A 24,774-nucleotide genomic window follows, 5' to 3' on the forward strand; every position below is an offset into this window, starting at 1 on the left:
AGGAAACCCCTTTAAGTACTGAAATGTTGATTGACGGTTTACAAAATGCTCCTGTCTGCAGGATGCTGCATTGTTCCGCATTCTGATTTTATTCCCCTGCAAACCCGGAAACTTTATGCTGAATTGACACCAATATAGTAGACATCCCCATCTTGACACTCAGTCAAAAGCCCATGTGCTAAGAGCAGTCTGTAAAACCCTATTGTTTAATGATATTCAAAACAATGCAATTAAAAACAAATGTGTTGATGGAAAAGACCTTTTAAAAGAAAAGGTTTATTTAATTTTATTTAAATAGCTTGTTAAACCGGGCAATCCCCTAATCAGCTAAAAAGAGGTTCTGTCAGCAATATGTCAAGATGTTTTTGGTCAGGATTATCAGTTGAATCTGCTTGATTATACATCCCTGGCATAGGAACATAGGAACAGGAGTAGGCCATTAATCCTTTCGAGCTTGTTCCACCATTCAATTAGATCATGGCTGACCTGTATCTTAACTCCATCTACCTGCCTTGGTTTTGTAACCCTTAATACCCTTGCCTAACAAAAATCTATTAATCTAAATTTTGAGAATTTCAATTGGCCTAGCCTCAACAGCTTTTTGGGGGAGAGAATTCCAGATTTCCACTACCCTCTGTGTGAAGATGTGCTTTCTGACACCACCCCTTGAACGGCCATCTCTAATTTTAAGGTTATGCCCCCTAGTTCTGGACTCTTCCACCAGAGGAAATTGCTTCTCTATCTACTCTATCAAATCCTTTCATCATCTTAAACACCTCATTTAGATACCCTCTTAATCTTCTATATTCAAGAGAATACAAGCTTAGCCTATGAAACCGGCCCTGATCATTTAAGCCTTTTAGCCCCGGTATCATTCTGGTGAATCTGCGCTGCACCCCCTCCAAGACCAATGGGCCAGAAATTCGTGAACGGGGCTTGCCGCGCGTGCAAGGTCCCGATTTGCACTTACCCGACGCGCCTGCCGATCACCTCCAGGGACGCCTGGAATTCCATTTTGAATCTGAAGAATCCCGGGCAGCGTTTGACGTCACGCCGCCCAGGAGTGCAGCCAGCGCGAAGCCTGGAGCGCGCTGTGCAACTGAGACACGCCCCTTGAGGTCTCAGTTTAACAGGACACGCCCCCAATGTTTCTGCCAAACTGCTAAGCATTTTTACATGCAAAGCAGCAGTTTAAATAGGTTTTTGGAAGTTTTTTGAAGCTTTTGGTAACTTTTATAAACTTTTAAAAACGTTTACATTATTTTGAAGAATCTGAAGTAGTTTTAAACAGAATTAAAGCAATTTAAAGACTTTCAAAAGCCCTAAAAGATTTTTTTAAATTCCATTTATTTATTTAGCAATGTCGTCGTCATACGTGTCTTCACACTGTTCCCTTTGGGGAACTGTATGAAGTGGTGGAAGGATTTATGGCCATGATTAACGCTCATTCCGTGACCGTAACCATCTTTGAACCAGCCATTAGGGCGGTTAGTCCTATGGCGGGAGGGTTTTACGGGCTCCCACAAGCTATACAAGGAGGGGGGGCCACCCACACCCACGGACGCAAATATCCCACTGGATGTCAACCCAGAATTTAGAGCCGGAGCTCTGACTCCACTTGCCGGGACTGTCTGGAGCGGGGTTCGAAACCCTACCCTGATCTGGCCCAGCGGCGGGGATCCTACTGCTATGCCAAAGGCCCAATCTGATTAGCAACGTGAAATGGCTGGAATGAGCACAATTCACGGCATTAAAAGAACTCACAATTGAACTGATGATGACCTCAGCAATCTCCTCAAGGAGGTGGAGGCGCAGCGCCTGCTCATCATTGGTAATGAGAAGTCAAAGGCGCCGCAAAAAGGGCAGATGATAGCTTGGTCTTTCAAGTGGCAGCATAGGGCTCCAGTCACGGGGAGGGAAAAGGCGCAGGAAACGTATGGGTGTCACCTTTTGTGCGGAGTGGGCCTTTTGCGTAGCAGTAAGCATCCCCGCCGCTGGGCCAGAAGGAGTAGGGTTTCGAACCCCACTCCAGACAGTCCCGGCAAGTGGAGTCGGAGCTCCAACTATAAATTCTGGGTGGACATCCAGCGGGATACTTGCGTCCGTGGGTGTGGGTGGCCCCCCCCCCTCAGATGGGTTGTGGGAGCCCGTAAAACCCTCACACCATAGGACTAACCACCCTAATGGCTGGTTCAAAGATGGTTACGGTCACGGAATGAGCGTTAATCACGGCCATAAATCTTTCCACCACTTCATACAGTTCCCGAAAGGGAACAGTGTGAGGATACGTACGACGATGACCTCTTGCGCAATGCACCTCCTTGGACCCTCAGTCGCAGATGCGAGGGGGCAAATCGTGCAATTGTTAAATTTTTCATTTTATTGACATGTAAAATGTTGGCCCAGTAATTTCCTTCCAAATGCGCGAGTACGGTCGGGGTACTTACGCGTCTGGCTGGAGGAAATGCCGGTTTTCAGCATGCACAGTGCATGTGGGGAAAACCGGCATTTCCTGTCCTCTGAACGAAGGGGTTCAGAGGCAGAACGCGTGCGACTGCACAGGCAGCGCGTGCGCAGTAAAATTCGCCGCTTTCATTCATGCTTTCAGTGAGGTCAAGTCCTTACAACTTACACATGAAAAAAGCATGGGTACAGTTGCTCCAGAGGCTGCGGAGGAAGATATTTCTTATCGTGGAGCTTCTGAAAGTATGTATGTCTGTATATATTCCTTTGCATGTTATGTATATATTCCTTTACTTATGTGCATGAATGTATTATTTAATTATGACTTTCAGAGAAAGTAACTTATTGGAAAATCATAATTAAAAACATACATTCATACACATAAGTAAAGGAATATAAAACATACATACATATACGTAAAGGAATATATGCGGACATACATACATAATTACTTATTACTGATGAAAAGTTTCTTTCTTAAAAGTGCTGGAAATGTTACAGTACTCATTTTAGAACACTCATTTTCACATTCAATTCACACAGCCACAATTGCTCCTTCTACCTACCGTTCTGAAAACCCGTTTAAAAAAAAAATTTTTAACTTTAAAACTTACTTAAAATTTCTTAAAATAACTTCCCTCCCTTTCCCAAACAAAAATATTGCCTTTCAGAAGCTCCACGATAAAATATATCTTCCTCCGCAGCCTTGGAACAACTTTACACATGCTTTTTTCAAGTGTAACTTGTAAGGACTTACCCTCACTGAATCCATGAATGAAATCTACGAAGTTCACTGCGCAAGCGCTGCCTGTGCAGTCGCACGCGCTGTGCCTATGAACCCCTTCGTTCCGAGGTCTGGAAATGCCGGCGTTCCCCGCATGCGCTGTGCATGCTGAACGCCGGCATTTCCAACGGCCAGATGCGTGAGTACCCAGACCGTACTCACGCATTTGGTCACGAATTTCTGGCCCAATATCTCCTTCCAGGGGTGCGTTGCCCAGAACTGAATGCATGTTCCCCTCCAAGTTACACACCATCCTGACTTGGAACTATATCGCCGTTCCTTTATCGTCGCTGGGTCAAAATCCTGGAACTCCCTCCCTAACAGCGCTGTGGGAATACCTTCACCACACGGACTGCAGTGGTTCAAGGCGGCGGTCGCTCTCCACCACCTTCTCAAGGGCAAACAGGAATGGGCAATAAATGCTGGCCTTGCCAGCGACGCCCACATCCCAGGAACAATTTTTTTTTTAAAGTACTCCAGATGGGGTCTCACCAGAGCTCTGTACAGCTGTAACATAACTTCCACCCCTTTGTATTCCAGCCCCTTTGTCACTTCACACCAGTGAAAGTGAAAGTATTCCATGCACACATGCTTCTATGACTCTACACACAACTTATGACTAAAACCTAAAGATAATGTGGAACTGGTTCTACAGTTTGACTGAATTTATGCTGCAGGGCAATTCAGTGATACTGGAGCAACTGTGCACACACACACGCGATTTGTGCCTATTCAGTTACTCAGATATCGGGGGTAGGTCTGAACCAACCAGCAATGTCAAGATCATATTGCTGCCACGTACATGTGAACTGAGATCTCAGCTCACCCGCAGCCAGAGTACAGTATCGGCCCTGACAACAAACAGTGTCAATGTCAGCCATTTACCTTGTTGACAGTGTTGCTTTGCATCTGGAGGTGAAGAACAAAAGTGTCTCCTGAGGTAGTGCCCGCTGCCTCCCAAGTAATTCAGAGCAGGTATTATTTGCTTCATAAAGCTGAGTATTACTCTGATGACAAAGGAACAGCAATAACCCAACTGACCCTGAAGCCTCATCATACTGGAAATCTCCAACATTAGGTAGATTATTTTTGGTGATAGATTAATCAACACAAGAGGCCATGATCTCGTGATAAACATTAGATAGGTAAAGAGGGAGATTAGAAGAAACATTTTACATGCAGTGATCAATATCCAGTTGATTACAGCGCACTGGCTAATTACTTAAAAAGAGGACTATAAAAGGGTCTGAGGAGGAAGCAGGAAAATAGGATTAGTTTGGGGAGAAAGTAGAAATATGAGATTAGTTTAGAGCAAAAGGCAGGAAAATGAGACTGTACCAAATCAGCCCCACAGCCTTCGATCTTCCCGATAGTGATATCACGCATATTAATAAGTGTATGTAAATGAAATGTTACAATTTCAAACTTTCAGAATTGTTTCTGACCATCTTTTATTTCCCTAATCATACAAAGGGATTCATCATAGATAGGCTATTTCAGTGGTAATGGAGTATTAGTGGGATTTTAATTGTGATAAAGGGCAATCTGAGTAACAATGTAGGCTGCTGGGATTTTGGTTTGACTCCACCTCAGACTGATGGAAGGAAAGTTTCTTCTTGCTGCTAGTTGTATGGAACCTATGTAAAATGAAGGTCGGCAGTCCCTTGGATTTAACTGAGTGAACTCAAGAACCTAGAGATGCCGCACAGATATACCTCTCAGTTCCTCCGAGGTGAAGGCCAGGTTCTGTGACAAATACTCTTCCTCCCTCCAATCAAAGCACACCTTTAGTGTCACAGGCATTAATCTAGAGTCACCTACTAACTGTCTAACAGGATAGCCTTGGTGGGTCAGCCTTCTTGTCCTGGCAAATTTACATACATTGAGGTAACAGGCAAACCAATTTTGACCTGATAAAGTCAGTCTTCAGGCCATTCCATAAACAAGGGCGTGCTGTCCTCTGAATATTGATGTCTACTCCAGGCAGGTGTACAATATATTTAATTGAGGCCCCCAAATCAAAACAAAGATATTTTCTTAACAGTAGCAAGAATTGTGGTTTCCATTTTAATATCAGTAACCCGGTTTTACTAGAGTTTCACATGAAACAATATAATCTAGAATATCAGCTTGGCTCTCACCTCTGAATCAGAAAGTCATAGGATCAAGCTGCACTCCAGAGCCTTGAGCGTTTAATCTAGGCTGACACCTTACTGCAGTACTGAGGGAGTGCTGCACTGTCAGAAGTGCCTCCTCTTGGATAAGGCGTTAACTTGATGCCCCATCTCCTGAACAGGAGGACATAAGTGATGCCATGGCATCATTTGAAGAAGAGCAGGGAGTTCACCAACATTTATCTCTCAGTGAACACCACCAAAACAGAGTATCTGGTCATTTATCTTATTACTATTTGTGGGACCTTGCTCTGTGAAGATTTGCCTATCTAATATCAGTGGCTTCACTTCAAAAGTGGAGTGAGCCTTTGGCGTAGCGGTAGCATCCCCGCCGCTGGGCCAGAAGGCGTAGGGTTTCGAACCCCGCTCCAGACAGTCCCGGCAAGTGGAGTCAGAGCTCCGGCTCTAAATTCTGGGTTGACATCCAGCGGGATACTTGCGTCCGTGGGTGTGGGTGGCCCCCCCCCACCTCGTATGGGTTGTGGGAGCCCGTAAAACCCTCCCGCCATAGGACTAAGCACCCTAATGGCTGGTACGAAGATGGTCACGGAAGGAGCGTTAATCGCGGCCAGAAATCCTTCCACCACTTCATACAGTTCCCCAAAGGGAACAGTGTGAAGACACATATGACGACGACTTCAAAAGTAACTAATTGGCTGTGAGGACTTGAAAAGCACTACAGTATATAAATGCTAATATTTTCTTTCTTTTTTAATTCAAAATAGGAACCCCATTTGTATCACATAAGTAGACTGATGTACATGTAATGTTCACCACATATGTGACAAAGGTTTACACAGTAAGATTAGCATTAAAAAGAAAATAAACAGGTGGTTTGAAGAGCATTAGGCACTTTTTATTGTAACATTGAGATCTGTTTCAGTACTTCCAATGAAATATGCCAACGTTCTGATTTGCAATGGGTATATGTCAAAAAGAAATGTTTTAAGATAACGAAGACTGAAAAAAAGCAGTTTAGTCCATGAGCAGGTGCAACACACAGGTCTGTCAGTTAGCCAGGCTGCAGGCCAGTCTGATTGTCAAGGTTTCAAAATTATTAGAAACATGAACTGAGAAAGGTTTCTTTGGCTCATCGAGTTCACATTTTCCACTGACCATGTGCAATCATGGACTCCATCCCGCACATTTAATCTCCTGAGAGAAAGTTCTCGATAAATATCTATTATTGCACAAAGGATTTCAAACAAACTTGTAGAATGCTCATTGATCTCCACATCTCCTTTAGTCATCCTGCCCTCATCTGGAATCTATGACAAGACTTTGGTTTGTCGACCCTATTGGATCACGACTGATGTGGATATAAAAGTCTTTTTATTTGTGATAACACCACAATTCTTGCCTTGCCCAGCTGTCTTAAAAGGGCAGTGTTGTCACTTTAGCAGTGCTGGTGTCAAAAGTGCTAATATGTCAAAAAATACAGAAATTAAAAAAAATTATCAAGTATTTTAAGAATTAATTTCAAGCTCAAGAGTACTCTTGCTTTGATGGACAGAGTGGCTGCCGCTTTACATTCCACCTTGCTAGACCCAGACCAATATTCACATGGTATAATTTCAAGGCCTTAAATATTTTAATTACAGTAAATATGGAATGCCCAGCATCCACAATAGAAGTTTACTCACTTGGTTCCCAGAGATGTTCCCATCAGTTCATTTAGGAGGTGAAGGTCAATCTGCAAAGAGCAGGATAAATTGTGACTAACAATCCAAAAAGACTGTTTAAAAAGCGTCCAGATTCATTCTAGTGCCATGAGAATAGTTCAAACAGTGAGGCAAGTGAGGAAAGAAATACTAAAGCAAAATACTGCGGATGCTGGAAATCTGAAATTAAAACAGAAAATGCTGGAAATACTCAGCAGGTCAGGCAGCATCTGTGGAGTGAGAAATAGCGTTAACATTTCAGGTCGATGACCTTTCATCAGAACTGCTGAGGAAAGAAATACATTGGTAAAATGAGAAAAAGAAAAGTCTCCATGGTTTACTAAAAATAAACTTCAGCAGGTGTTCTGAAAATTTTTCACTGCAGCACATTCTAATTTAAGCTAACATCAGCCCGTATTTCTATCACGTTATAATGTGTTTTTTTTTATGATTTATTATTGATTTTACTGGATGGGGAAGGGGGCAGGTATTTACGAGACTATCTTTTATAGTCTGTTTGTTGTTCTTACTCCTGCCTGAGCAACCCTGAAACTAAATGGTTTGAAAAGTCCTTCCTGCAAATGATGCAGGCACTGTAAATCAAACTGAGATATTAAGATACATATAAACCTCGAGCGCTTTACAACCAGCATTAATTTGTCCTTTAGATGGAATTTGCCTTATTTTGCTTGGATGATTCTGCCTTTGATCTTTAAGCTTCTTTAATATCTTATCACACGGATTTATGTCTCACTGGTAAAAAGTTCTGTACTCAGAAAGGTAGAAGAGAAAAGCACACACTATTTGTCACTGCCTCGTGTAGAAAGTTGGTAGAAATCTTTGCTTTTCATCTCATCTCATTTAACATTATTTGACCTTTTCCCAGTGCTTATAATGCTGATGTGTAACAGGGAGAAAAGTTTGTTTGAAAAACTCAACAGTGAACTGTGTTGTTGTTCTTCATCTCTTGTTCTCACAAGCATGTTACAGCTTGCAGAGAGATCAGTTGAGAAAATTCAATACAGAACTTATTGTGCTATGAAGAAAATCTAAATAGCCATTACAGCAAAAGCTTTCTTTTTTTTGCTGCTCTCGTTAACCTCGTGCTACTTTCACTGTTAAACTCTAAAACCAATTTAGATTCAATTCAGACTTACATGCCAACTGTTCAAGTTTGATATGGTTACTTCCATGTTTTGGGGGCACTGTCTGCATGCCCACATTCATGGATGAAAATCAGCATGGAATGGTCTCCTCCTCTTCACCCCTTTCCTGATCCCAGTGCCACTCCAGAGCTCCTACCTTCTGTTATTGCTGTAATTGATTGAACGCCATTGTACACTGTGGGAGGGAATCTCACAAGATTAGGAAATCCTACCACAGTGTGCAGCAGCACTCGGAAAAGGAAGTAAGATGTTGGGAGTGACACTTTGAGGAAGTGGGGGAGAAGCTGGGAGTACTACTGCGTTGGGGGCAGGAGGAGAATGCTAGCATTAACTGAAGGGGAAGGAGAGAGCCAGTATTATCCATGGGGAGCAGAGGGGGCAGTACTAGTATTATTCATGGGGGGTGGGTGGGGTGGGTGGGGGAGTGGCAGCATCAGTATTAACTGAGATGAGAAAGGAGAGTGCCACTGCTAACTAAAGTGGGTAGGGGGAGGGGGAAGGTGAGTGCTATTATTGACTGAAGGAAGGAGAGTGGCATTATTAACCAGCAAGAGGGGGGCGGGGGGGGGGTGCAGTGGGTGGGTGGTGGGTCGAATGAGTGCCAGTATTAACTGAGGGGTTACTTTCATGATTACAAGTTTTAAACACAAATCATGTTACATTAAATTTAGCCAGACGTGAGGATATTTTCACATGTGCTATTAAGTGTCAGCCATGGCTCATTGGGTAGCACCCTCTGAGTCAGAAGGTTGTGGGTTCAAACCCCACTTCAGAGATTTGAGCACAGAAATCTAGGCTGACACTCCAGTGCAGTACTGAGGGAGTGCTGCACTATTGGAGGTGGATGTCAAAGATCCCATGGTGCAATTCGCAGAAGAATAGGGGAAGTTTGCCCTAATGTTCCCAACCCTCCTGGAATGGCCGGGAGTTTCCCAAGCTGTGCCTCCAGCAGCCCGTGAGGTCAGCTATTTAAATTTCTCGCCACAATGCATCCCCCCACTTCCCCTGCACCCCCACCCCACCCCTGACTCGGTGACATTTCCGGCTGCTGCTGTTAAAGCCTATGGGTTGATGACGTCACCCGACCACCGCCGCAGAGCCCTGCGACCGCGTGGAGTCGGCAGGGGCTTGGGAATCGCGGGTGTCAGAATTCGGGGAGTCTTGAACTGGTGAAGGCTCTGAAACGTCACGTGATCAAACCTCCAGGAATGACTAGTTCACCCTGGTGTCCTGGCCAATATCTGTCCCTCAACCAAGATCACTAAAACAGGTCGTCTGGTCATTCTCACTGCTCATTGCTGTTTGTTGGATCTTACTGTGTGCAAATTGGCTACTGCTTTTCCTACATTACAACTGTACAGTTTATTTGAGTAGTGGCTTGGTGTAAGACATTTAAAAAACTGTTAAAAGTGTGCAGGGAGGTCACAGCATCCACATTCTTGCCAGTATATTCAATGGCCCCTTTTAAACTAAGGACGGTAGCTCAGGAACAAGGGAGGCTGGTGCTGCTGCCTCTCCCAAGAAGCAGACCTCTCTCTCCCTGCTCGCCTGACCACTGCAATGGGATCAAGTGAAGGAATATCAAATAAAATAAACAACAACCAAAAAGTAGCACACACAAACATGCCTGCTTCTCCAGCTGAGTCCCATGCAGCTGCTAAGATACAGGAAAGTCACTGTGTGAGAGCATGAAACAGTTACCTCAGGGCAGCAGCAGGGGATTTGGAGGATATTTTTTTCCTTACACATAGTTAGTCAGGTGTTGAGCCCATTTTGTCACTCCACATGGGTGGGCATACTGTTGCAAATTTGTTTTTCTTCACTTTCAGCATTTTAAATGCAAATTTCAATATTTTGTAAATGTGTAACATGTTGCATTAAAATCTGAAGTACAAGGTCATTGGTTTATTTGAGATTTGAGTTTGGTGAGCCACAGTAGCTTCACAGGAGCAGCAAGACCTCCATATTTTACAACTTAAATAAAAAGCCAATGCTGTACCTGCCCTGCCACTGTGCCTGTTTGTTACTCTGGTGGCCCACTTCTAGTTATGATGGCTCCCTACTCATGTTTGCGATACTGTAGCCAGGGTGGACATACTTGTAACTGAACCATGAACAAAGGCACATGTAAAAATAGAAAAATAAAACTCGACTCTGCTTAGGATTCTGCTCTAACAAAATTAGATGTGTTTTCCCCTGTCACGCATTTGAATTGGTCTGATCTCAGAGCTTGGGTTTGAGGGTTGCAGGCCCATACAGAGTTTGAAAGTTCACATCATTTAATTTGCAACACAGATAAAAGAGTTTACAAAAATCACAAGATCGTTACACATGAGGATGGATTTTCAGCTCATCTCAGTTCATCCACCCAGAAAGATCTTAAAGTCACTCTAGTTCAGCATCCAATTATTTCTGGAACAATTCCAGGGTGTTTGTCTCCGTTACTCTTCCTGGCAGTCGGTTCCATACATTTGATCCCATTTTCTGACATCAGTCCTAAATTTCCTGCATTACAACAGTGACTGCACTTCAAACAAAACATTGGCTGTTAAGCGCTTTGGGACATCCGGTGGTCGTGAAAGGCGCTATATAAATGCAAGTCTTTCTTTTTTATTTATCTTTACCTAGTTTGACTCTATCTCATCTTGTTCTACTCTCACTATTTAACTCATAGTAATATTCCAGACTCCTTTTTCATGCGCTTAACTATCTTATATACCTCTATGCGATCACATCTCACTTACCTCCTTTCCAAGCTGGAAACTGCTATATTATCTTGTGTTTCCTCATAACTCAGACCTCTGACACTAAAGATTAGCTTCATGGCTCTTCTCTGCACTGTCTCCAATGTCTTAGTGACCAGAACTGGACACACACAGAATCACAGAAACCCCACAGTGCAGATAGAGGCCATTTCGGCCCATCGAGCCTGCACCGACACATATCCCACCCGATCCCCGTAACCCCTACACCAACACATATCCCACCCTATCCCCGTAACCCCACGTATTTAATCCCCCTAACACTAAGGGTCAATTTATCATAGCCAATCATCCTAACCCGCACATCTTTGGACTGTGGGAGGAAACCGGAGCACCCGGAGGAAACCCACGCAAACACGGGGAGAATGTGCAAACTCCACACAGACAGTCACCCGAGGCCGGATTCGAACCCGGGTCCCTGGCGCTGTGAGGCAACAGTGCTAACCACTATGCCACCGTGCTAACCACTATGACACAGTGGGCTGGATTTTGAAGTTTCCGACACGAGCGGGGTCGGGGTGGGGGCAGTTTTAACTCCACGGTGTGTGTGCAACATCATGGGCATGTTCCCTGCCCGGGAGCCAGCCTGATCGACAGGTTTACTTCCAGTCAGGTGGGCAATGCTAGAGGAGAGGCCGCAACCAACAGGTAGATGCGGGGTTCAATCGGGGGAAGGGGAGGGAGGCGTTCCCCGACCCCGGGGGTGAGTTCGATCCCCGGGGGTTGGTGTGATCCCCGACCCCGGGGGTGAGTTCGATCCCCGGGGGTTGGTGTGATCCCCGACCCCGGGGGTGAGTTCGATCCCCGGGGGTTGGTGTGATCCCCGAGGGCTGGTGTGATCCCCGACCCCGGGGGTGAGTTCGATCCCCGGGGGTTGGTGTGATCCCCGACCCCGGGGGTGAGTTCGATCCCCGGGGGTTGGTGTGATCCCCGAGGGCTGGTGTGATCCCCGACCCCGGGGGTGAGTTCGATCCCCGGGGGTTGGTGTGATCCCCGAGGGTTGGTGTGATCCCCGACCCCGGGGGTGAGTTCGATCCCCGGGGGTTGGTGTGATCCCCGACCCCGGGGGTGAGTTCGATCCCCGGGGGTTGGTGTGATCCCCGAGGGTTGGTGTGATCCTCGACCCCGGGGTGAGTTCGATTCCCGGGGGGTGAGTTCGATTCCCGACCCCGGGGGGTGAGTTCAACCCGGGTGAGCTTGGGAACCGGGAGGAAGCACTCCTGCTCCTCCCAGCCCACAGGGATTGCTCCCCGAGGCCAGGCTTGCCTCGCTGCAGCTACCGGGAATCCCAAGGCCCTGGATCCCCAGTCGGCTGCAGTAAAAGCAGAGGCTTCAGGGCCTCATTATCATATTTAAAATGTCAACCCACCTCCTGGCAGTGGGTTTGCTGCCCGCCCCCTCTGTCCTACCTGAGTAAAAGTTGAAAGTGGGCGGGTTGGGGTCGGGATTTAGATTTTTAAAACGAACTTCCCCTCCCCCGCCCGCCTCCGTCCCACCCGATTTTTCAGGTTAAAATTCCTCGCAGTGTTCAAGGTGCTGTCTGACCAGAACACTGTACAGTTTGATAACACCTTTTTCTGACTTGTATTCTATTCTATGGTGTTTTGGCTATGTAATTCAGTATTCTGTTGGCATTTCTGATTTCTGCTCTGCATTGGTTGTACATGTTGATGTTGAGTCTTTAAATTTAATTCTTAGCTATTTCAACACCATTCATGGAATGCATGCGTTGTTTATTTTTCCTCCAATGTGCAGTATTTCACATTTGCTGGTATTAAATGTCATCTTGCATTTTACTGTCTACTTACATATTTTATCCAGCTGGGTTGCTTCCTGCCATTCCTTTGCTCCTCCCAGTCCATCTGCAAACTTGACCACTTTGCATTAACTTTCTGAATCCAGGTCATTTATATAAATGAGAAACAGTAATGGTCCCAACATCGATGGTTTACCATAAATTTCGAACGCTTTTGAGTTTAACTAATAACCTTTTGTGTGGAACTATATCAAATGCCTTTTAGATGTCTAGGTACATGATGTACGGCTTCCTACAGTCCACTTGGGTTATCACTTCCGCAAAGAAGTCGAGGTGGTTGATCAGGCAGATCTTTCCCTCTGAATCCATGTTGACTACTTTCTTGGTTATTATTGATGTGCCTCAATAAATCCAAGACTCGATGTTAGCGAAACAAAACAAGGCTTTTATTGACTTAGAAGGTAACACACAGGAGAGAGGTATCTTCCATCCAGAGCTCTGCCGTACTGGATGTGCTGCAGGCTGGGCCAGCTTACATAGGGGCCAGGTATGGGCGGAGCCCTACACATAGTACAATACAATGGGCCAGGTATGGGCGGAGCCCTACACATAGTACAATACAATGGTGAGGAAACGGAACAGAGGTAAGGGAAATGAAACTGAAACCAACCACAGTCACAGGCAGTGATGAATGGAATATTTCATCACATTCAACCCTTCTATAGATTTAGTCTGTTCGGGGGTTTGATAGTCCTCTGCGACCGACGTGGCTGTTGTGGTGCCGCGGGTGTCGGCTGGGTGTCCCCGGTGGCCTCCTGGGTCTCTGCCGGGGGTGCCGCCAGGGTTGTTGAAGGGGTAGTTGGTGGGGGTGCCGTTGGTCGATGTTCTTCCGGGGGTGATGAAAGAGTAGTGGGTGGGTAAGAGTTGCTGTGATCGTTGTTGCTGCTATTGTCGTGGTGGTTGTCGTTACCGGCTGGGGCGACGTCTTTTATGGACATGGTGTCCTCCCTTCTGTCGGCGTGCCGGACATACGCGTATTGGGGGTTGGCGTGGAGTAGGTGCACTGGCTCCACGAGAGGGTCCGTCTTGTGGCCCCTCACATGCCTTCGCACGAATACCGGACCTGGGGTGGAGAGCCATGACGGCATGGATACGCCTGAGGTGGATTTCCGGGGAAAGACAAACATTCGTTCATGAGGCGTGGCATTAGTGGCAGTACACAATAGCGACCGTATCGAATGGAGCACATCTGGGAGGACTTCCTGCCAGCGGGAGATAGGGAGGCCCTTGGTCCTTAGAGCTAGAGTGACTGCTTTCCATACTGTCCCGTTCTCTCGCTCCACTTGACCGTTACCCCGGGGGTTGTAGCTGGTGGTACGGCTCGTGGCGATCCCCCTGGACAGCATGTACTGGCGTAGCTCTTCACTCATGAAGGACGCCCCCCTATCCGTATGGATGTAGCTCGGCATACCGAACAGGCAGAACAGGCTGTTGAGGCATTTAACGACCGTGGCGCTGGTCATGTCTGGGCAGGGGAAGGCGAATGGGAACCGGGAGTATTCGTCCACAATGTTCAGGAAGTAAACATTGCGGTCGACGGACGGGAGGGGGCCCTTGAAATCTAAGCTGAGCCGCTCAAAGGGCCGTGTAGCTTTGATTAAGTGGGCCCTATCTGGGCGGTAGAACCGAGGCTTGCACTCAGCGCAAGTGCGGCAGTTCCTGGCCAGAGACCGAACTTCCTCAATCGAGTAGGGTAAGTTGCGGGACTTTATGAAGTGGAACAGCCGCGTGACCCCTGGGTGGCAGAGGTCGTTGTGGAGGGTCTGTAGCCGATCCCCGGTGGCGCTGGCACACATCCCTCGTGAGAGGGCGTCAGGGGATTCGTTAAGGGCCCCTGGCCGGTAAATGATGTCATACTCGAAGGTGGAGAGCTCGATCCGCCACCTAAGAATCTTATCATTTTTGATCTTCCCCCTCTGTTTATTATTGAACATAAACGCTACCGACCGCTGGTCGGTAAGTAGGGTGAAGCGTTTGCCGGCTAGGTAGTGGCGCCAGTGGCGCACTGCCTCCACGATGGCTTGGGCCTCCTTTTCCACGGAGGAGTGTCTGATCTCGGGCCCTTGGAGGGTCCTCGAGAAGAAAGCTACGGGCCGCCCTGCCTGGTTGAGGGTGGCCGCCAAGGCAAAGTCAGACGCATCACTTTCCACTTGAAATGGAGTGTTCTCGTCCACTGCCTGTAGCGTGGCCCGCTCAATATCCTGCTTAATGCTTTTGAAGGCGGCGTGGGCCTCAGCAGAGAGCGGAAAAGAGGATGCTTTCAAGAGGGGGCGGGCTTTGTCGGAGTAGTTGGGGACCCATTGGGAATAATAAGAAAATAACCCCAGGCACCTTTTCAGGGCTTTGGGAGTGTTGGGCAGGGGCAGCTCCCGTAGGGGGCGCAATCGGTCGGGGTCTGGTCCGATTTCCGCATTCTCCACCACGCTGCCGAGTATGCAGAGGCGCGTGGTGTTGAAAACGCACTTGTCCTCGTTGTAGGTGAGGTTGAGTTTTTGTGCGGTTTTCAGGAACCTCTCGAGGTTCGAGTCGTGATCCTGCTGGTTGTGACCGCAGATGGTGACGTTGTCGAGGTAGGGGAAGGTTGCCTGCAAGTGGTGGTCATCGACCATGCGGTCCATCTCCCTCTGGAAGACCGAGACCCCATTCGTCACTCCAAAGGGGACTCTGAGGAATTAGTAGAGGCGTCCGTTCGCCTCGAAGGCGGTGTACGGGCGATCCTCTGGTCTGATAGGGAGCTGGTGGTACGCTGACTTGAGGTCGATGGTGGAGAACACCCGGTATTGGGCGATTTGGTTCACCATTTCTGATATGCGGGGTAGCGGGTAGGCGTCTAGTTGGGTGTACCTGTTGATCGTTTGGCTATAGTCGATCACCATCCGTTTCTTCTCGCTACCCCTTACCACTACCACTTGGGCGCGCCACGGGCTGTTGCTGCGTTCAATAATGTGCTCTTTCAGGAGCCTGTCTACCTCGGTCGCAATAAACTGCCTGTCCTCCCAGCTGTACCTCCTGCTTTTGGTCGCTATTGGCCGGCAGTTACGGGTAAGGTTCGCGAATAGCGAAGGCGGCTTTACCTTCAGGGTAGCCAGACCGCACACTGTGAGGGGCGGCTGGGACCCACCGTACTTGAGCGTGATGCTTTGGTGGTTGCACTGGAAATCCAGGCCCAAGATCACGCTCGCACATAGATTCTTCATGATTAATACTTTAAAATTATCGTATACAGTTCCGTTAACGGACAATTGTACCGTGCAGTAACCCATAATGGTCGATGTCTGGGTTTTATCGGCCATAGAGATGGTACCCCGAGTAGGGACCACCTTTAGGGAGAGTTGTTGTGCCAGTTCAGGGTGGATAAAACTCTCCGTGCTTCCACTGTCAATTAAACATTTAACCCCGCACCCGTTTACCTCGATGTGCACCATTGATTTGGATAGCGGGTGCGGCCTGGTCTGGTCCACTGTGACCGATGCCACTGTAGGGCCCTGATCGAGACAAGATGGCGTCCACGCTGTCTGCTCATAAGATGGCGGACCCCACGAGGTCGGGCAAGATGGCGTCCAAGATGGCTGCTCCCACGGCGCACACGCGGCGGTGGCGGGTTTTCCGGTGGGGTTCCCTCTGCACACCTTGCCGAAGTGCCCCTTCTTACCGCACTTAAAGCAGGTGGTGCCTTTCGCCGGGCACAGGTTTCTGGTGTGCTTCGGCTGCCCGCAGAAGTAGCAGTTGGGTCCCCGACGCGTCGCGGCTGTCGTAGGGCTTCTGGGGGGAGAGCGGGGCCCCGACGGTGTCGGGCTGCTGGGCGGGGAAGATGCCTTCCAAGATGGTGGCGCCCTTGGTGCGCACGTGGCGGCGTGGACGGCGCGGGCTGAAGAGTAGGCGTCCGAGTTTCTCTGGGCCACATCCAGGGATCGCGCTGTGTCCGCAGCCTGTTTCAGGTCCAATCCCGTTTTTTCCAGCAGTCTCTGCCGGATGTAAGTGGAGCTGAGGCCTGTGATAAAGGCATCGCGAACAAGCTCGTCAGTGTACACTGCGGCTTTTACATCTTGGCACTTGCAGTCTTTGCCAAGCGTTTTCAGGGTGCCTAGGAACTCCTCCACCAATTCCCCAGGTCGCTGTGCGCGAGTAGCGAGCAGATGCCTAGCACACACCTCATTCGTAGGCTGCTGGTAATGCGCCTTTAAGATGTCGCAGGCGGCCGGGTACGTGTCGGCGTCTTGGTTGAGGGGGTAAACCCGGTGGCTTACCCAATTCCGCAGAATTCCGAGTTTCATACTCGCAGCGTCCGTAGCGCCTTTGACGGCTGCGGAATTGTCCAGGAAGAATTCCATACACATAAACCAGTGTCGGAAGCGTGCCGATGCGTCCGAAGCATGCTGGTCCAAATCCAAACGTTCGGGTTTCAAGAGTTGATCCATTGTGTTGAAAATTAAGTCAATAAAATTGATGTGCCTCAATAAATCCGAGACTCGATGTTAGCGAAACAAAACAAGGCTTTTATTGACTTAGAAGGTAACACACAGGAGAGAGGTATCTTCCATCCAGAGCTCTGCCGTACTGGATGTGCTGCAGGCTGGGCCAGTTTACATAGGGGCCAGGTATGGGCGGAGCCCTACACATAGTACAATACAATGGGCAGGTATGGGCGGAGCCCTACACATAGTACAATACAATGGTGAGGAAACGGAACAGAGGTAAGGGAAATGAAACTGAAACCAACCACAGTCACAGGCAGTGATGAATGGAATATTTCATCACAATTATTGTACAGATACTGTTCAACTTTACTCCTGATTTACAATTCCATTATTTACTTGGAATTGAAGTAAGACAATTGGATTTGTAGTTGCCTGTATCTGTTTTCTTCCCCTTTCTGAATACAGACACCAGGTTAGATTGTTTCCAATCTATTGGTATCTCACCAGTATCCAATAATAATTGTCAGTGCATCACAGGCCTTCTCCCTAGAATCTTTCAACACTGGAATAAATACCATCTGCCTGTGGGATTTATTTATTTGGATCCCTTTTAACCTGTATAGGACTTCCATCTCATTTATATTGAAGGCATTAATTTTGCTTAGGTTACCTCTTTGTGAGGAAGGCACATTACTCATGCCTTCCTTGTGAATATTTGGAAGGTATAATGACTCAGAATATTTACCATTTTCTGTTCATGCTCAGTTTCAAGCTTGTTTGCATCATTTACCATTTTCACCTCTTCTCTGACTGACCCCTTACTGTTGTAGTGCTGAAAGAATGTTCCTTGTTGTGTTTAGCCACAGCTTCTAAAAGTTCTTTAGGTTCCTCTTGCTTCTCTAATCACCCTTTTAACATGATTCTGCATTTACTTATATTCATCCCAGTGAGCCCATTCCCGTTAATCCTTGCAGGATTTATAGAGGCCTTTTCTGCTCCTTATTTCACTTTTAATTTGTTTAATCATTCATGGTCACATTTACTTAGTCTCAATTTATTGGTTTTAGGAATATGTTTATTCTGCAATCTCGACATTATACCTTCAAAGATCTTCCACTTATCCTCTATTGAAGTGTTATTGAGCAACCACCTCCAATTCATTTGCTTTAGTTGTTTGCTCATTTCTTTGAATTTAGCCTGTTCTGGTCTGACACCTGGTCCTGGATATAACTGACTCCTAGATTATGCTGAACTTGGGCATTCTGTGGTCACTATCTCCCCAGGAATGTTAGACTTCCATATCCTGTACGATAGCAAAATACTGCAGATGTTGGAAATCCGAAATAACAACAGAAAATGCTGGAAAAACTCAGCAAGTCGGGCAACATCCGTGGAGAGAAATTTGAGTTGACGTTTCGGGTTTGACCCTTCTTCAAAACTGGAGAGAAAAGGAACTAGATCGAAGGCAGGGCTGCGATCGGACAAAAGAATAAAAGAACCAAAAGAAGTAAAAGAGATTAGAAGCTAGACGAGATGGTAATAGGCTGTGATTAGGTGTAAAGTGTACTGGCAGGGCAAAAGATAGCTGCCAGGTGTGAGAGAGAAACAAAAGGAAAGGGGGGGGGGGAAAGGAAAGGAGTGGAAAAATATAAGTGAAAATGAAATAGGGGCCGAGGTTATGATCTGAAATTGTTGAACTCGATATTGAGACCGGAAGGCTGCAGACTGCCTAATCGGAAGATGAGGTGCTGTTCCTCGAGTTTACGTTGAGCTTCCGTGGAACAGTACAAGAGGCCAAGGATGGTGAGGTCCGAGTGGGAATGGAGCGGTGAATTGAAATGACAGGCGACCGGAAGCTCGGGGTCACCCTTACGGACTGAACGGAGGTGTTCCGCAAAGCGGTCACCCAATCTGCGTTTGGTCTCCCCAATGTAGAGGAGACCGCATCGTGAGCAGCGAATACAGTATACTAGATTGCGAGAAGTACAAGTAAATCGCTGTTTCACCTGGAAGGGGTGTTTGGGGCCCTGGACAGTGGGGAGGGGGGAGGTATAGGGGCAGGTGTTACATCTCCTCCGCTTGCACGGGAAGGTGCCAGGCGAAGGGGAAGGGCTGTTTGGGGTGATAGAGGAGTGGACTAGGGTGTCTCGGAGAGAGCGGTCCCTGCGGAATGCTGAAAGGGGAGGGGAGGGGAAGATACGTTTGGTGGTGGGATCACTTTGGAGGTAGCGGAAATGCCGGAGGATGATCCGTTGAATGTGGAGGCTGGTGGGGTGAAAGGTGAGGACAAGGGGAACCCTATCGTGGTTCCGGGAGGGAGGGGCAGGGGTGAGGGCAGAGGTGCGGGAGATAGAACTGACACGGTCGAGGGCAGTGTCAACCACGGTAGAGGGGAATCCTCTAGACCATCTCGTCTAGCTTCTAATCTCTTTTACTTCTTTTGGTTCTTTTATTCTTTTGTCCGATCGCAGCCCTGCCTTCGATCTAGTTCCTTTTCTCTCCAGTTTTGAAGAAGGGTCAAACCCGAAACGTCAACTCAAATTTCTCTCCACGGATGTTGCCCGACTTGCTGAGTTTTTCCAGCATTTTCTGTTGTTATTTCCATATCCTGTACTTTGTCTGTGTCATTAATACCAGGTTAAGTGGCTTCCTTGATGCTCCTGGTCATGAACAATGCACTTACCAACTCTGACTCCAAATCATTTGGTTTTCCCCAATTTTTTTTTGGTTGATTGAAGTGTCCCATTACAATAACTTTCCTGTTCTCACATACCCTTTATATCACTTCATAGAGCAAATAGTTTTCCTTATACTGACCTGGGAGTCAGTAGCATACCCTAAAATTATACTTGGATTTATTCATATTTAACATGTCTAACCAGAGTAGTCCATTTTGTAGCTTGCTTACTTTCTACCTTACTTTCCCACTGCCACACCCTGTCCCACCCTCGCCCCATCACTATTGCCACACCCTGTCCCACCCTCGCCCCATCACTACTGCCCCTAACTCCACACCCTCTCCCCACCACTACAGCCCCCTAACCCCACACCCTCTCCCCACCCTACTGCCCCCTAACGCCACACCCTCTCCCCACCACTACAGCCCCCTAACTCCACACCCTCTCCCCACCACTACAGCCCCCTAACTCCACACCCTCGCCCCATCACTACTGCCCCCTAACTCCACACCCTCTCCCCACCACTACAGCCCCCTAACTCCACACCCTCTCCCCACCACTACAGCCCCCTAACTCCACACCCTCTCCCCACCACTACAGCCCCCTAACTCCACACCCTCTCCCCATCACTACTGCCCCTAACTCCACACCCTCTCCCCACCACTACAGCCCCCTAACCCCACACCCTCTCCCCACCCTACTGCCCCCTAACGCCACACCCTCTCCCCACCACTACAGCCCCCTAACTCCACACCCTCTCCCCACCACTACAGCCCCCTAACTCCACACCCTCGCCCCATCACTACTGCCCCCTAACTCCACACCCTCTCCCCACCACTACTGCCCCCTAACACCACACCCTCTCCCCACCACTAATGCCCCCTAACTCCACACCCTCTCCCCACCACTACAGCCCCCTAACTCCACACCCTCTCCCCACCACTAATGCCCCCTAACGCCACACCCTCTCCCCACCACTAATGCCCCCTAACTCCACACCCTCTCCCCACCACTAATGCCCCCTAACTCCACACCCTCTCCCCACCACTAATGCCCCCTAACTCCACACCCTCTCCCCACCACTAATGCCCCCTAACTCCACACCCTCTCCCCACCACTACTGCCCCCGAACTCCACACCCTCTCCCCACCACTAATGCCCCCTAACTCCACACCCTCTCCCCACCACTACTGCCCCCTAACTCCACACCCTCTTCCCACCACTAATGCCCCCTAACTCCACACCCTCTCCCCACCACTAATGCCCCCTAACTCCACACCCTCGGCCCATCACTACTGCCCCCTAACTCCACACCCTCTCCCTGCCACTACAGCCCCCTAACTCCACACCCTGCCCCACCCTCTCCCCACCACTACAGCCCCCTAACACCACACCCTCTGCCACTCTCTCCCCACCACTATTGCCCCCTAACTCCACACCCTCTGCCTACCCTTCCACCGGCTTTGCCAACATTCTAAGCTTTGCCCACCATTTATTTCCACCTCCCCACTTCTCTGTAGCCCCCTCTCTGTGCCTTCTCTACCTGCGCTTCCTGGCCCAGCTCACCAGAACTCTACCACTGCCGACCTATTTTACCAACCCGCTCCCTAGCCCATCCCATTACTGCTTTAAGTCCTGCTGCCCGAGACCCAACCCACTCCTTAGGCCCTGCTGCAGCTATATTTTCTGTTACTCTGTTGGTGCCTGACCCACTTCACAACCCCTCGCCTTACCCTGTATTACTGCCACTCCTTAGACCTCAATGCCCACAACCTGGTCCACTGTTCAGACCCCAGGGCCCCTGGAATTTATTGTTCAATTGATGCTTCTGCTCAAGCAACCACCATAATAATGAAGATCAGAACCACGATTAAATCTCAGAAGGTCGACAACAGCATTAAGGAGCAATGGCATGGTGCTAGGTGAGTGAAGCAGAATGTGCATTGGGCTGAAAGGTTACAGCTGATTGAAGATTTTCACAAAGAACATTGAGGTACTTATCAAGAAGGGGCTTTAGGTGATAAGATACAGGACATAGCATTGCTCTTGGTGATATTGCAGAGTATTAGAGCTCCAGGATAATGAGGCAGGAGAAGTACCAGTTAGATTGTCCATGTCGACCACATACAACAATGCAGTTCACAGGACACCTGCACGACATAAAGGTGAATGGACACAGAACCAAAGATAAGTGACAATACATCGCATCAGGAGTTGGTTAGGACCTGAAGCAGTGAGAGAAGTGTTTGAAGTGAGAAAATCATTCAAACAGTGATGCGTTCTTACCATGAGCAATGCCATGGCAGGACCACGAGTAATAATTTAAAGTCTTGCCCATTATGTGCACTTCCTTTTAGTGTCACATTACTTCCTGTCATGCTTTCCCATCACATTCTTCCAACTGCCTGTGAGCAGCACCACGGGAGGTCTGCAAATTTTATAAAACAAAACTGGGTATGGAATTAATTAAGTTGTTCTGTACAATTTAAGGCAGCTGCTGGTTCTGTGTTTTCATGAGTCCTAATACGAGTTCACTGATACGTAATGGAAAATAACCTTTGTTTGATATGAGAGAACAGGAAATGCCTTAATTCACTGTTAATTTTTGATACTTTATTTTTCATGCAGCTATAGCTCAGTTTGTCCATTAAACATCTGAACAGAGTAGCCATGTGGTGTGCGTTTTATATAAATAGCATTTTGTGGAAAATGTGAGCTTTGCCTGTATTTGCAAACTCAGCATGTACATATATATATATATTCTCTCATAGATACGCTTACTGTCCTGTTGTAATGATCATACACAGAACATTTTAATTAAAACATTAGAGGAAGAATGTTAACTGAGATTAAAAGGAAACATAGGAAAATGGAAATATAAAATGAAAGCAGAAAATACACAAAATGCACTACAGGTCCTCAGCAACTGCAGAGAAGACAGGTTTCGGTGTCAAGTGTAGACCCTTTGTCAGAACAGGATTGATGACCTGTCTGCACCCAAAACCTCAGCCTATCTTCTTTTTGCAAATGTTGACAGAACTGTTGTGTAATTTCAGCATTTTCTGTTTTTATTTCACCCAACATTAGCTGTCTAATACTGTGTATTAAAATAAATTCTGTTTTTTTGTCATGGATGGATGTTGTCACCATGCTCTCGCTGGTTCTGCATCTCCAGTCTTGTTTGATTGGCCACTAGTTGGCTCTTGCTGCATTGAGACCCTTGTATGCTGCCCTCCAGAAAGGCCCCAAGCCTCTCCCACCCAAGACTGCAGCATAATGTCTTGTTAAGTATTTGATCATCTGAGTTTACACAGTCTGTACTTTTCTGCAGCCTGCATTCCCATTTTATATTCATCTCGCTTCCTCTTGAAAAAAAATCTGCATTTATATGGTGCTCCTTAGCTGCAGGAAAACATCTCTGAATGCTTTACAATAAGGAGAAAAGAGATGTGATGGACATTGAGCATGGGAAAGGAGAAGGGGAGTGGAGAGGCTAAGATGGGGAACAAGGTTGATGGTTTTTGAAAAAAAGAAATGGCAAAGCGGAGGGAACTGGGTAAAAAATTCCAAAAGACGAGAACTGTGGCTATTAGAGGAGTGGAGGGTGGTGCATGCAGAGACATAAAGCACGAGTAGCTCATTAAGGTATGCAAGGGCGTGGAGAGATTTGAAAACAAAGACAAGAATTTTGAAATCGGCACGCTGGGACAGAGGGCCTAGTAGAGCTTGGAGAGGATCAGGGTGATTTAAATGTGGCACTTAGTGCAGGTGATGATGTGGGATGCAGCATTTGGAATAGGCTGAAGCTAATGAGGTTTGATGCTGGGAGGTTAGCTTGAAAAAGTTAAGCCTTGAGGTGATGAAGGCGTTTCAATGACAGAGAGAGAGATGGAGCAGAGGCAGGCAACGTTATACAAGTGGAAGGAAGCAGTTCTGATAACGGAGCAGATGTGGAAGAGGAAGGTGAGTTCAGGGTCGAGCAGAATGCCAAGGATCCGCACATCCAGACATAGCATGAGATGACAGCCAGAAGTTTTTGATGGGCTCAAGGCCAAAAGTTCGGTGGAGTTGACGGGGGCCAAAGAGGATAGACTCAGAATTACCAACATTCATCCAGGTCTTCATAACAAACTTGAGAGCGTAGCACAATGTTTGTGTCAATAGAGCAGGCAGTGAGATAGAGCTGGGTGTCATCAGCATACAGCATCAGCTTCTTTTTGCTTGGAGTCTGTTTCACGCATCCAGCAAAAAAGTTCTTCTTCTAATTTTAGTTCTCACTTGAGGTTTGTTAATTATGAACTTGTGCCTTTTAGTTCTTCACTCACAGTCAAAATAAATTTTGAATGGGATATCCTCATTGGGAAGAACCATCTCATTGTTTTCCATCAGCAAAATGACTTTCAACGACACCTCCCCATTCATTTGCAGTGAGCAGCATAACTGCAGGAATGTTGTCCTGCTGTAGTTCAGTTGTAGGTACATTTTCCAATCATGATTGGTGGTGCTGGAGCTGAATGGGTGCTTGGGGGCCAGAAATTCAAGCTTATTGTGCAAGCTGCTGATTAAGCCTTAAGGCAGGAGTAAGGGACTCCCGCTGATTGCAAGTAAGAACTTCATTTTAATACATTACTATATTATAATAATATGCTTTTTGGGACATGCACAATTTCCAGTGGTTCACTGAGTTCCCCTATATAAAACAGGCAATGGGAACAGTCGTGTGTCGTGGTGACAGGAAGTCAACTGCTGTGTTTTGTAAAGAGTATCAGAAAGTAGCATTTTTTTCAGTTTAGTGCTAAATGTTATTTTCAGTGTTAATTTTTGTCCGGTTATTTTATTTGAGCTTTGTGGC

The 24,774-nt window shown here is 47.3% G+C and overlaps 1 protein-coding gene and 1 long non-coding RNA gene across 3 annotated transcripts in view; one reads left to right on the forward strand and one right to left on the reverse strand.

Moving 5' to 3' along the window:
- LOC147121073 (uncharacterized) overlaps positions 1–8,467 on the reverse strand; it is a 40,416-nt gene extending 31,949 nt beyond the window's left edge. The window contains exons 1-2 of the long non-coding RNA XR_015076334.1: positions 8,240–8,467; positions 7,065–7,114 (exon numbers count right to left, since the gene is read on the reverse strand). This is a non-coding gene — a long non-coding RNA (uncharacterized LOC147121073). The remainder of the gene's footprint in view (positions 1–7,064; positions 7,115–8,239) is intronic.
- LOC147121072 (protein kinase C epsilon type) overlaps positions 1–24,774 on the forward strand; it is a 788,174-nt gene that overhangs the window by 667,412 nt on the left and 95,988 nt on the right. The gene's annotated exons all lie outside the window — the stretch shown is intronic.

This window comes from Somniosus microcephalus, chromosome 3 (assembly GCF_052327205.1).
Source record: "Somniosus microcephalus isolate GS21.2 chromosome 3, FLI_Smic_1.0, whole genome shotgun sequence".
In the NCBI taxonomy this organism is placed as follows: Eukaryota; Metazoa; Chordata; class Chondrichthyes; order Squaliformes; family Somniosidae; genus Somniosus; species Somniosus microcephalus.